At 43.3% G+C, this 12,104-nt stretch overlaps 16 non-coding genes across 16 annotated transcripts; all 16 read left to right on the plus strand.

Annotated features, from left to right (window-relative positions):
• The first annotated feature begins 549 nt into the window (after nucleotides 1–549).
• Nucleotides 550–622, plus strand: trnav-aac (transfer RNA valine (anticodon AAC)). Its single transcript has one exon. It is a non-coding gene; the product is annotated as a tRNA-Val (tRNA).
• A 222-nt stretch (nucleotides 623–844) lies between these two features.
• trnav-cac (transfer RNA valine (anticodon CAC)) lies at nucleotides 845–917 on the plus strand. The gene has a single exon. It is a non-coding gene; the product is annotated as a tRNA-Val (tRNA).
• A 1,022-nt stretch (nucleotides 918–1,939) lies between these two features.
• trnav-aac (transfer RNA valine (anticodon AAC)) lies at nucleotides 1,940–2,012 on the plus strand. The gene has a single exon. It is a non-coding gene; the product is annotated as a tRNA-Val (tRNA).
• Nucleotides 2,013–2,234: 222 nt separating this feature from the next.
• On the plus strand, nucleotides 2,235–2,307 carry trnav-cac (transfer RNA valine (anticodon CAC)). The gene has a single exon. It is a non-coding gene; the product is annotated as a tRNA-Val (tRNA).
• A 1,022-nt stretch (nucleotides 2,308–3,329) lies between these two features.
• trnav-aac (transfer RNA valine (anticodon AAC)) lies at nucleotides 3,330–3,402 on the plus strand. The gene has a single exon. It is a non-coding gene; the product is annotated as a tRNA-Val (tRNA).
• A 222-nt stretch (nucleotides 3,403–3,624) lies between these two features.
• On the plus strand, nucleotides 3,625–3,697 carry trnav-cac (transfer RNA valine (anticodon CAC)). Its single transcript has one exon. It is a non-coding gene; the product is annotated as a tRNA-Val (tRNA).
• A 1,022-nt stretch (nucleotides 3,698–4,719) lies between these two features.
• On the plus strand, nucleotides 4,720–4,792 carry trnav-aac (transfer RNA valine (anticodon AAC)). Its single transcript has one exon. It is a non-coding gene; the product is annotated as a tRNA-Val (tRNA).
• A 222-nt stretch (nucleotides 4,793–5,014) lies between these two features.
• On the plus strand, nucleotides 5,015–5,087 carry trnav-cac (transfer RNA valine (anticodon CAC)). Its single transcript has one exon. It is a non-coding gene; the product is annotated as a tRNA-Val (tRNA).
• Nucleotides 5,088–6,136: 1,049 nt separating this feature from the next.
• On the plus strand, nucleotides 6,137–6,209 carry trnav-aac (transfer RNA valine (anticodon AAC)). Its single transcript has one exon. It is a non-coding gene; the product is annotated as a tRNA-Val (tRNA).
• A 222-nt stretch (nucleotides 6,210–6,431) lies between these two features.
• On the plus strand, nucleotides 6,432–6,504 carry trnav-cac (transfer RNA valine (anticodon CAC)). Its single transcript has one exon. It is a non-coding gene; the product is annotated as a tRNA-Val (tRNA).
• A 1,049-nt stretch (nucleotides 6,505–7,553) lies between these two features.
• trnav-aac (transfer RNA valine (anticodon AAC)) lies at nucleotides 7,554–7,626 on the plus strand. The gene has a single exon. It is a non-coding gene; the product is annotated as a tRNA-Val (tRNA).
• A 1,346-nt stretch (nucleotides 7,627–8,972) lies between these two features.
• trnav-aac (transfer RNA valine (anticodon AAC)) lies at nucleotides 8,973–9,045 on the plus strand. Its single transcript has one exon. It is a non-coding gene; the product is annotated as a tRNA-Val (tRNA).
• Nucleotides 9,046–9,259: 214 nt separating this feature from the next.
• Nucleotides 9,260–9,332, plus strand: trnav-cac (transfer RNA valine (anticodon CAC)). The gene has a single exon. It is a non-coding gene; the product is annotated as a tRNA-Val (tRNA).
• Nucleotides 9,333–10,386: 1,054 nt separating this feature from the next.
• On the plus strand, nucleotides 10,387–10,459 carry trnav-aac (transfer RNA valine (anticodon AAC)). The gene has a single exon. It is a non-coding gene; the product is annotated as a tRNA-Val (tRNA).
• Nucleotides 10,460–10,681: 222 nt separating this feature from the next.
• On the plus strand, nucleotides 10,682–10,754 carry trnav-cac (transfer RNA valine (anticodon CAC)). The gene has a single exon. It is a non-coding gene; the product is annotated as a tRNA-Val (tRNA).
• A 1,023-nt stretch (nucleotides 10,755–11,777) lies between these two features.
• trnav-aac (transfer RNA valine (anticodon AAC)) lies at nucleotides 11,778–11,850 on the plus strand. The gene has a single exon. It is a non-coding gene; the product is annotated as a tRNA-Val (tRNA).
• Nucleotides 11,851–12,104: the final 254 nt, after the last annotated feature.

A 12,104-nucleotide genomic window follows, 5' to 3' on the forward strand; every position in this document is an offset into this window, starting at 1 on the left:
AAAAAGCAGCATGTAAACAGTATACTGCATTTGAATGTCCGGCATGTATAAAGTGCAATTGCAGTGGAATGATTACTGGCTAAAGTTGCAATAGTCGTCGTTCAATTTCAGTGTTGACTATCTGTTGAGGAGTCTCTTTCCTGCATTGCATGCCCTATTCTTGGTGCACGCGATATGGCAAACAGCATGTCGAAAAAGGGTTATGCGAGACTACTGAAGAAAGTTAAGAACCAATTTCTAAACAGCCTTAGTTTGGACAAGCCGACCACATACTATTAATCGAAATAGAGAATTTCTCCCATGATAAATAGCTGCCCTTGCAGCAGCAGCCCTAGGATGTCAATTACAAGAGCTTCAATCTCCTCTCCACACTGCACTGGCATAGCGTTGGACCGATCAGCCTCTACATATGAGCATGGTCCCCATTAAGCTGAGAAAGTACCTATTGTGCACTAGGAGGTTTGAAAACCTCTTAGAGTCGACCTTGCATGATGATGTGTCGCTTTGTGGTTAGATGCTACCCTCTGAAAGTGACACCCTGCGTGGCCAGTTTCTGTAGTGTAGTGGTTATCACATTCGCCTAACATGCGAAAGGTCCCTGGTTCGAAACCAGGCAGAAACACTGTTGCTGTCCATTATTATCTGCACAGTCAGCCTGGTTGGAGTGTCTTGTAAAAGGTGTTGTCTCAGTTCTAACAATGAGAAAGGCAACACTTTTGGTTTTAGTACTACAAAGTTCCATAAAGATCTTGTCATCCCAAAGCCCCTTAGAAGTAATCTTCCGCGACTGTTTTATTCACTTTGCTGGGAAGCTACGCTCTGAAGAAGTTTGTCAAAGTGGCCGGTTTCTGTGGTGTAGCGGTTATCACGTTCGCCTCACACGCGAAAGGTCCCTGGTTCGAAACCAGGCAGAAACACTCTTGTTGTTATTTTAAGATGACATGCACACTCAAGCTGTGTCAGTGGGTTGACTAAGTTCTTACGACTGCTTGCTCAGTAAAACAACCTGAAATCACAGAATGGCACAAATAGACAAAAGAGACAAAAAAACAAAAGATTACGCCAGGGTAGTCGCTGAATAAAGGCTGTGTGTCTTTGACAGAGCGGACGATTAAGTCAAGTCAAGTCAAGTGGCTTTTATTGTCATTTCTATTATACACAGTGGTACACAGTACACAGTAGAAACGAGATAACGTTCCTCCAGAACCAAGGTGCTACAAAACAACACAAGCTATGTAAAGTGCATCGAGTTCAACCTAGTGCAAACAGTGCAGATGAAAAACAGTAATGACAGACAGTGTAGACGGACAACACAAAATAACACAGGACAGGACACAAAACCTAAGACAGTGCCGACCAGTAAACCTATTGTATACTATTTTACAGTACAGTACAGTCAAGTGTGCCAAAGTTACAAAAAAAGCAGCATGTAAACAGTATAGTGCATTTGAATGTCCGGCATGTATACAGTTCAATTGCAGTGGAATGATTACTGGCTAAAGTTGCAATAGTCGTCGTTCAATTTCAGTTTTGACTATCTGTTGAGGAGTCCCTTTCCTGCATTGCATTCCCTATTCTTGGTGCACGCGATATGGCAAACAGCATGTCGAAAAAGGGTTATGCGAGACTACTGAAGAAAGTTAAGAACCAATTTCTAAACAGCCTTTGTTTGGACAAGCCGACCACGACCACGATAAATAGCTGCACTTGCAGCAGCAGCCTTAGGATGTCAATTACAAGAGCTTCAATCTCCTCTCCACACTGCACTGGCATAGCGTTGGACCGATCAGCCTCTACATATGAGCATGGTCCCCATTAAGCTGAGAAAGTACCTATTGTGCACTAGGAGGTTTGAAAGCCCCTTAGAGTCGACCTTGCATGATGATGTGTCGCTTTGTGGTTAGATGCTACCCTCTGAAAGTGCCACCCTACGTGGCCAGTTTCTGTAGTGTAGTGGTTATCACATTCGCCTAACACGCGAAAGGTCCCTGGTTCGAAACCAGGCAGAAACACTGTTGCTGTCCATTATTATCTGCACAGTCAGCCTGGTTGGAGTGTCTTGTAAAAGGGGTTGTCTCAGTTCTAACAATGAGAAAGGCAACACTTTTGGTTTTAGTACTACAAAGTTCCATAAAGATCTTCTCATCCCAAAGCCCCTTAGGAGTAATCTTCCGCGACTGTTTTATTCACTTTGCTGGGAAGCTACGCTCTGAAGAAGTTTGTCAAAGTGGCCGGTTTCTGTGGTGTAGCGGTTATCACGTTCGCCTCACACGCGAAAGGTCCCTGGTTCGAAACCAGGCAGAAACACTCTTGTTGTTATTTTAAGATGACATGCACACTCAAGCTGTGTCAGTGGGTTGACTAAGTTCTTACGAATGCTTGCTCAGTAAAACAACCTGAAATCACAGAATGGCACAAATAGACAAAAGAGACAAAAAAACAAAAGATTACGCCAGGGTAGTCGCTGAATAAAGGCTGTGTGTCTTTGACAGAGCGGACGATTAAGTGAAGTCAAGTCAAGTGGCTTTTATTGTCATTTCTACTATACACAGTGGTACACAGTACACAGTAGAAACGAGATAACGTTCCTCCAGAACCAAGGTGCTACAAAACAACACAAACTATGTAAAGTGCATCGAGTTCAACCTAGTGTAAACAGTGCAGATGAAAAACAGTATAGACAGACAGTGTAGACGGACAACACAAAATAACACAGGACAGGACAAAAAACCTAAGATAGTGCCGACCAGTAAACCTATTGTATACTATTTTACAGTACAGTACAGTCAAGTGTGCCAAAGGTACAAAAAAAGCAGCATGTAAACAGTATAGTGCATTTGAATGTCCGGCATGTATACAGTTCAATTGCAGTGGAATGATTACTGGCTAAAGTTGCAATAGTCGTCGTTCAATTTCAGTTTTGACTATCTGTTGAGGAGTCCCTTTCCTGCATTGCATTCCCTATTCTTGGTGCACGCGATATGGCAAACAGCATGTCGAAAAAGGGTTATGCGAGACTACTGAAGAAAGTTAAGAACCAATTTCTAAACAGCCTTTGTTTGGACAAGCCGACCACGACCACGATAAATAGCTGCACTTGCAGCAGCAGCCTTAGGATGTCAATTACAAGAGCTTCAATCTCCTCTCCACACTGCACTGGCATAGCGTTGGACCGATCAGCCTCTACATATGAGCATGGTCCCCATTAAGCTGAGAAAGTACCTATTGTGCACTAGGAGGTTTGAAAGCCCCTTAGAGTCGACCTTGCATGATGATGTGTCGCTTTGTGGTTAGATGCTACCCTCTGAAAGTGCCACCCTACGTGGCCAGTTTCTGTAGTGTAGTGGTTATCACATTCGCCTAACACGCGAAAGGTCCCTGGTTCGAAACCAGGCAGAAACACTGTTGCTGTCCATTATTATCTGCACAGTCAGCCTGGTTGGAGTGTCTTGTAAAAGGGGTTGTCTCAGTTCTAACAATGAGAAAGGCAACACTTTTGGTTTTAGTACTACAAAGTTCCATAAAGATCTTGTCATCCCAAAGCCCCTTAGGAGTAATCTTCCGCGACTGTTTTATTCACTTTGCTGGGAAGCTACGCTCTGAAGAAGTTTGTCAAAGTGGCCGGTTTCTGTGGTGTAGCGGTTATCACGTTCGCCTCACACGCGAAAGGTCCCTGGTTCGAAACCAGGCAGAAACACTCTTGTTGTTATTTTAAGATGACATGCACACTCAAGCTGTGTCAGTGGGTTGACTAAGTTCTTACGAATGCTTGCTCAGTAAAACAACCTGAAATCACAGAATGGCACAAATAGACAAAAGAGACAAAAAAACAAAAGATTACGCCAGGGTAGTCGCTGAATAAAGGCTGTGTGTCTTTGACAGAGCGGACGATAAAGTCAAGTCAAGTCAAGTGGCTTTTATTGTCATTTCTATTATACACAGTGGTACACAGTACACAGTAGAAACGAGATAACGTTCCTCCAGAACCAAGGTGCTACAAAACAACACAAGCTATGTAAAGTGCATCGAGTTCAACCTAGTGCAAACAGTGCAGATGAAAAACAGTAATGACAGACAGTGTAGATGGACAACACAAAATAACACAGGACAGGACACAAAACCTAAGACAGTGCCGACCAGTAAACCTATTGTATACTATTTTACAGTACAGTACAGTCAAGTGTGCCAAAAGTGCAAAAAAAGCAGCATGTAAACAGTATACTGCATTTGAATGTCCGGCATGTATAAAGTGCAATTGCAGTGGAATGATTACTGGCTAAAGTTGCAATAGTCGTCGTTCAATTTCAGTGTTGACTATCTGTTGAGGAGTCCCTTTCCTGCATTGCATGCCCTATTCTTGGTGCACGCGATATGGCAAACAGCATGTCGAAAAAGGGTTATGCGAGACTACTGAAGAAAGTTAAGAACCAATTTCTAAACAGCCTTTGTTTGGACAAGCCGACCACGACCACGATAAATAGCTGCACTTGCACCAGCAGCCCTAGGATGTCAATTACAAGAGCTTCAATCTCCTCTCCACACTGCACTGGCATAGCGTTGGACCGATCAGCCTCTACATATGAGCATGGTCCCCATTAAGCTGAGAAAGTACCTATTGTGCACTAGGAGGTTTGAAAGCCCCTTAGAGTCGACCTTGCATGATGATGTGTCGCTTTGTGGTTAGATGCTACCCTCTGGAATTGACACCCTACGTGGCCAGTTTCTGTAGTGTAGTGGTTATCACATTCGCCTAACACGTGAAAGGTCCCTGGTTCGAAACCAGGCAGAAACACTGTTGCTGTCTATTATTATCTGCACAGTCAGCCTGGTTGGAGTGTCTTGTAAAAGGGGTTGTCTCAATTCTAACAATGAGAAAGGCAACACTTTTGGTTTTAGTACTACAAAGTTCCATAAAGATCTTCTCATCCCAAAGCCCCTTAGGAGTAATCTTCCGTGACTGTTTTATTCACTTTGTTGGGAAGCTACGCTCTGAAGAAGTTTGTCAAAGTGGCCGGTTTCTGTGGTGTAGCGGTTATCACGTTTGCCTCACACGCGAAAGGTCCCTGGTTCGAAACCAGGCAGAAACACTCTTGTTGTTATTTTAAGATGACATGCACACTCAAGCTGTGTCAGTGGGTTGACTAAGTTCTTACGAATGCTTGCTCAGTAAAACAACCTGAAATCACAGAATGGCACAAATAGACAAAAGAGACAAAAAAACAAAAGATTACGCCAGGGTAGTCGCTGAATAAAGGCTGTGTGTCTTTGACAGAGCGGACGATGAAGTCAAGTCAAGTCAAGTGGCTTTTATTGTCATTTCTACTATACACAGTGGTACACAGTACACAGTAGAAACGAGATAACGTTCCTCCAGAACCAAGGTGCTACAAAAAAACACAAGCTATGTAAAGTGCATTGAGTTCAACCTAGTGTAAACAGTGCAGATGAAAAACAGTAATGACAGACAGTGTAGATGGACAACACAAAATAACACAGGACAGGACACAAAACCTGAGACAGTGCCGACCAGTAAACCTATTGTGTACTATTTTACAGTACAGTACAGTCAAGTGTGCCAAAGGTGCAAAAAAAGCAGCATGTAAACAGTATACTGCATTTGAATGTCCGGCATGTATAAAGTGCAATTGCAGTGGAATGATTACTGGCTAAAGTTGCAATAGTCGTCGTTCAATTTCAGTGTTGACTATCTGTTGAGGAGTCTCTTTCCTGCATTGCATGCCCTATTCTTGGTGCACGCGATATGGCAAACAGCATGTCGAAAAAGGGTTATGCGAGACTACTGAAGAAAGTTAAGAACCAATTTCTAAACAGCCTTAGTTTGGACAAGCCGACCACATACTATTAATCGAAATAGAGAATTTCTCCCATGATAAATAGCTGCCCTTGCAGCAGCAGCCCTAGGATGTCAATTACAAGAGCTTCAATCTCCTCTCCACACTGCACTGGCATAGCGTTGGACCGATCAGCCTCTACATATGAGCATGGTCCCCATTAAGCTGAGAAAGTACCTATTGTGCACTAGGAGGTTTGAAAACCTCTTAGAGTCGACCTTGCATGATGATGTGTCGCTTTGTGGTTAGATGCTACCCTCTGAAAGTGACACCCTGCGTGGCCAGTTTCTGTAGTGTAGTGGTTATCACATTCGCCTAACATGCGAAAGGTCCCTGGTTCGAAACCAGGCAGAAACACTGTTGCTGTCCATTATTATCTGCACAGTCAGCCTGGTTGGAGTGTCTTGTAAAAGGTGTTGTCTCAGTTCTAACAATGAGAAAGGCAACACTTTTGGTTTTAGTACTACAAAGTTCCATAAAGATCTTGTCATCCCAAAGCCCCTTAGAAGTAATCTTCCGCGACTGTTTTATTCACTTTGCTGGGAAGCTACGCTCTGAAGAAGTTTGTCAAAGTGGCCGGTTTCTGTGGTGTAGCGGTTATCACGTTCGCCTCACACGCGAAAGGTCCCTGGTTCGAAACCAGGCAGAAACACTCTTGTTGTTATTTTAAGATGACATGCACACTCAAGCTGTGTCAGTGGGTTGACTAAGTTCTTACGACTGCTTGCTCAGTAAAACAACCTGAAATCACAGAATGGCACAAATAGACAAAAGAGACAAAAAAACAAAAGATTACGCCAGGGTAGTCGCTGAATAAAGGCTGTGTGTCTTTGACAGAGCGGACGATTAAGTCAAGTCAAGTCAAGTGGCTTTTATTGTCATTTCTACTATACACAGTGGTACACAGTACACAGTAGAAACGAGATAACGTTCCTCCAGAACCAAGGTGCTACAAAACAACACAAACTATGTAAAGTGCATCGAGTTCAACCTAGTGTAAACAGTGCAGATGAAAAACAGTACAGACAGACAGTGTAGACGGACAACACAAAATAACACAGGACAGGACAAAAAACCTAAGATAGTGCCGACCAGTAAACCTATTGTATACTATTTTACAGTACAGTACAGTCAAGTGTGCCAAAGTTACAAAAAAAGCAGCATGTAAACAGTATAGTGCATTTGAATGTCCGGCATGTATACAGTTCAATTGCAGTGGAATGATTACTGGCTAAAGTTGCAATAGTCGTCGTTCAATTTCAGTTTTGACTATCTGTTGAGGAGTCCCTTTCCTGCATTGCATGCCCTATTCTTGGTGCACGCGATATGGCAAACAGCATGTCGAAAAAGGGTTATGCGAGACTACTGAAGAAAGTTAAGAACCAATTTCTAAACAGCCTTAGTTTGGACAAGCCGACCACATACTATTAATCGAAATTGAGACTTTCTCCCATGATAAATAGCTGCGCTTGCAGAAGCAGCCCTAGGATGTCAATTACAAGAGCTTCAATCTCCTCTCCACACTGCACTGGCATAGCGTTGGACCGATCAGCCTCTACATATGAGCATGGTCCCCATTAAGCTGAGAAAGTACCTAATGTGCACTAGGAGGTTTGAAAGCCCCTTAGAGTCGACCTTGCATGATGATGTGTCACTTTGTGGTTAGATGCTACCCTCTGGAATTGACACCCTACGTGGCCAGTTTCTGTAGTGTAGTGGTTATCACATTCGCCTAACATGCGAAATGTCCCTGGTTCGAAACCAGGCAGAAACACTGTTGCTGTCAGTGCACCGTCAGCCTGGTTGGAGTGTCTTGTAAAAGGGGTTGTCTCAGTTCTAACAATGCGAAAGGCAACACTTTTGGTTTTAGTACTACAAAGTTCCATAAAGATCTTGTCATCCCAAAGCCCCTTAGAAGTAATCTTCCGCGACTGTTTTATTCACTTTGCTGGGAAGCTACGCTCTGAAGAAGTTTGTCAAAGTGGCCGGTTTCTTTGGTGTAGCGGTTATCACGTTTGCCTCACACGCGAAAGGTCCCTTGTTCGAAACCAGGCAGAAACACTATTGTTGTTATTTTAAGATGACATGCACACTCAAGCTGTGTCAGTGGGTTGACTAAGTTCTTACGAATGCTTGCTCAGTAAAACAACCTGAAATCACAGAATGGCACAAATAGACAAAAGAGACAAAAAAACAAAAGATTACGCCAGGGTAGTCGCTGAATAAAGGCTGTGTGTCTTTGACAGAGCGGACGATTAAGTCAAGTCAGGTCAAGTCAAGTCAAGTGGCTTTTATTGTCATTTCTACTATACACAGTGGTACACAGTACACAGTAGAAACGAGATAACGTTCCTCCAGAACCAAGGTGCTACAAAACAACACAAACTATGTAAAGTGCATCGAGTTCAACCTAGTGTAAACAGTGCAGATGAAAAACAGTACAGACAGACAGTGTAGACGGACAACACAAAATAACACAGGACAGGACAAAAAACCTAAGATAGTGCCAACCAGTAAACCTATTGTATACTATTTTACAGTACAGTACAGTCAAGTGTGCCAAAGGTACAAAAAAAGCAGCATGTAAACAGTATAGTGCATTTGAATGTCCGGCATGTATACAGTGCAATTGCAGTGGAATGATTACTGGCTAAAGTTGCAATAGTCGTCGTTCAATTTCAGTTTTGACTATCTGTTGAAGAGTCCCTTTCCTGCATTACATTCCCTATTCTTGGTGCACGCGATATGGCAAACAGCATGTCGAAAAAGGGTTATGCGAGACTACTGAAGAAAGTTAAGAACCAATTTCTAAACAGCCTTAGTTTGGACAAGCCGACCACATACTATTAATCGAAATTGAGACTTTCTCCCATGATAAATAGCTGCGCTTGCAGAAGCAGCCCTAGGATGTCAATTACAAGAGCTTCAATCTCCTCTCCACACTGCACTGGCATAGCGTTGGACCGATCAGCCTCTACATATGAGCATGGTCCCCATTAAGCTGAGAAAGTACCTATTGTGCACTAGGAGGTTTGAAAGCCCCTTAGAGTCGACCTTGCATGATGATGTGTCGCTTTGTGGTTAGATGCTACCCTCTGGAATTGACACCCTACGTGGCCAGTTTCTGTAGTGTAGTGGTTATCACATTCGCCTAACACGTGAAAGGTCCCTGTTTCGAAACCAGGCAGAAACACTGTTGCTGTCAGTGCACAGTCAGCCTGGTTGGAGTGTCTTGTAAAAGGGGTTGTCTCAGTTCTAACAATGCGAAAGGCAACACTTTTGGTTTTAGTACTACAAAGTTCCATAAAGATCTTGTCATCCCAAAGCCCCTTAGAAGTAATCTTCCGCGACTGTTTTATTCACTGTGCTGGGAAGCTACGCTCTGAAGAAGTTTGTCAAAGTGGCCGGTTTCTGTGGTGTAGCGGTTATCACGTTCGCCTCACACGCGAAAGGTCCCTGGTTCGAAACCAGGCAGAAACACTATTGTTGTTATTTTAAGATGACATGCACACTCAAGCTGTGTCAGTGGGTTGACTAAGTTCTTACGAATGCTTGCTCAGTAAAACAACCTGAAATCACAGAATGGCACAAATAGACAAAAGAGACAAAAAAACAAAAGATTACGCCAGGGTAGTCGCTGAATAAAGGCTGTGTGTCTTTGACAGAGCGGACGATTAAGTCAAGTCAAGTCAAGTCAAGTGGCTTTTATTGTCATTTCTACTATACACAGTGGTACACAGTACACAGTAGAAACGAGATAACGTTCCTCCAGAACCAAGGTGCTACAAAACAACACAAACTATGTAAAGTGCATCGAGTTCAACCTAGTGTAAACAGTGCAGATGAAAAACAGTATAGACAGACAGTGTAGACGGACAACACAAAATAACACAGGACAGGACAAAAAACCTAAGATAGTGCCGACCAGTAAACCTATTGTATACTATTTTACAGTACAGTACAGTCAAGTGTGCCAAAGGTACAAAAAAAGCAGCATGTAAACAGTATAGTGCATTTGAATGTCCGGCATGTATACAGTGCAATTGCAGTGGAATGATTACTGGCTAAAGTTGCAATAGTCGTCGTTCAATTTCAGTTTTGACTATCTGTTGAGGAGTCCCTTTCCTGCATTGCATTCCCTATTCTTGGTGCACGCGATATGGCAAACAGCATGTCGAAAAAGGGTTATGCGAGACTACTGAAGAAAGTTAAGAACCAATTTCTAAACAGCCTTAGTTTGGACAAGCCGACCACATACTATTAATCGAAATTGAGACTTTCTCCCATGATAAATAGCTGCGCTTGCAGAAGCAGCCCTAGGATGTCAATTACAAGAGCTTCAATCTCCTCTCCACACTGCACTGGCATAGCGTTGGACCGATCAGCCTCTACATATGAGCATGGTCCCCATTAAGCTGAGAAAGTACCTATTGTGCACTAGGAGGTTTGAAAGCCCCTTAGAGTTGACCTTGCATGATGATGTGTCGCTTTGTGGTTAGATACTACCCTCTGGAATTGACACCCTACGTGGCCAGTTTCTGTAGTGTAGTGGTTATCACATTCGCCTAACACGCGAAAGGTCCCTGGTTCGAAACCAGGCAGAAACACTGTTGCTGTCTATTATTATCTGCACAGTCAGCCTGGTTGGAGTGTCTTGTAAAAGGGGTTGTCTCAGTTCTAACAATGAGAAAGGCAACACTTTTGGTTTTAGTACTACAAAGTTCCATAAAGATCTTCTCATCCCAAAGCCCCTTAGGAGTAATCTTCCGCGACTGTTTTATTCACTTTGCTGGGAAGCTACGCTCTGAAGAAGTTTGTCAAAGTGGCAGGTTTCTGTGGTGTAGCGGTTATCACGTTCGCCTCACACGCGAAAGGTCCCTGGTTCGAAACCAGGCAGAAACACTCTTGTTGTTATTTTAAGATGACATGCACACTCAAGCTGTGTCAGTGGGTTGACTAAGTTCTTACGAATGCTTGCTCAGTAAAACAACCTGAAATCACAGAATGGCACAAATAGACAAAAGAGACAAAAAAACAAAAGATTACGCCAGGGTAGTCGCTGAATAAAGGCTGTGTGTCTTTGACAGAGCGGACGATTAAGTCAAGTCAAGTCAAGTGGCTTTTATTGTCATTTCTACTATACACAGTGGTACACAGTACACAGTAGAAACGAGATAACGTTCCTCCAGAACCAAGGTGCTACAAAACGACACAAACTATGTAAAGTGCATCGAGTTCAACCTAGTGTAAACAGTGCAGATGAAAAACAGTACAGACAGACAGTGTAGACGGACAACACAAAATAACACAGGACAGGACAAAAAACCTAAGATAGTGCCGACCAGTAAACCTATTGTATACTATTTTACAGTACAGTACAGTCAAGTGTGCCAAAGGTACAAAAAAAGCAGCATGTAAACAGTGTAGTGCATGTGAATGTCCGGCATGTATACAGTTCAATTGCAGTGGAATGATTACTGGCTAAAGTTGCAATAGTCGTCGTTCAATTTCAGTTTTAACTATCTGTTGAGGAGTCCCTTTCCTGCATTGCATTCCCTATTCTTGGTGCACGCGATATGGCAAACAGCATGTCGAAAAAGGGTTATGCGAGACTACTGAAGAAAGTTAAGAACCAATTTCTAAAAAAGCCTTTGTTTGGACAAGCCGACCACGACCACGATAAATAGCTGCACTTGCAGCAGCAGCCCTAGGATGTCAATTACAAGAGCTTCAATCTCCTCTCCACACTGCACTGGCATAGCGTTGGACCGATCAGCCTCTACATATGAGCATGGTCCCCATTAAGCTGAGAAAGTACCTATTGTGCACTAGGAGGTTTGAAAGCCCCTTAGAGTCGACCTTGCATGATGATGTGTCGCTTTGTGGTTAGATGCTACCCTCTGGAATTGACACCCTACGTGGCCAGTTTCTGTAGTGTAGTGGTTATCACATTCGCCTAACACGCGAAAGGTCCCTGGTTCGAAACCAGGCAGAAACACTGTTGCTGTCAGTGCACAGTCAGCCTGGTTGGAGTGTCTTGTAAAAGGGGTTGTCTCAGTTCTAACAATGCGAAAGGCAACACTTTTGGTTTTAGTACTACAAAGTTCCATAAAGATCTTGTCATCCCAAAGCCCCTTTGAAGTAATCTTCCGCGACTGTTTTATTCACTTTGCTGGGAAGCTACGCTCTGAAGAAGTTTGTCAAAGTGGCCGATTTCTGTGGTGTAGCGGTTATCACGTTCGCCTCACATGC

This window comes from Channa argus, unplaced genomic scaffold (genome assembly GCF_033026475.1).
Source record: "Channa argus isolate prfri unplaced genomic scaffold, Channa argus male v1.0 Contig190, whole genome shotgun sequence".
NCBI lineage: Eukaryota > Metazoa > Chordata > Actinopteri > Anabantiformes > Channidae > Channa > Channa argus.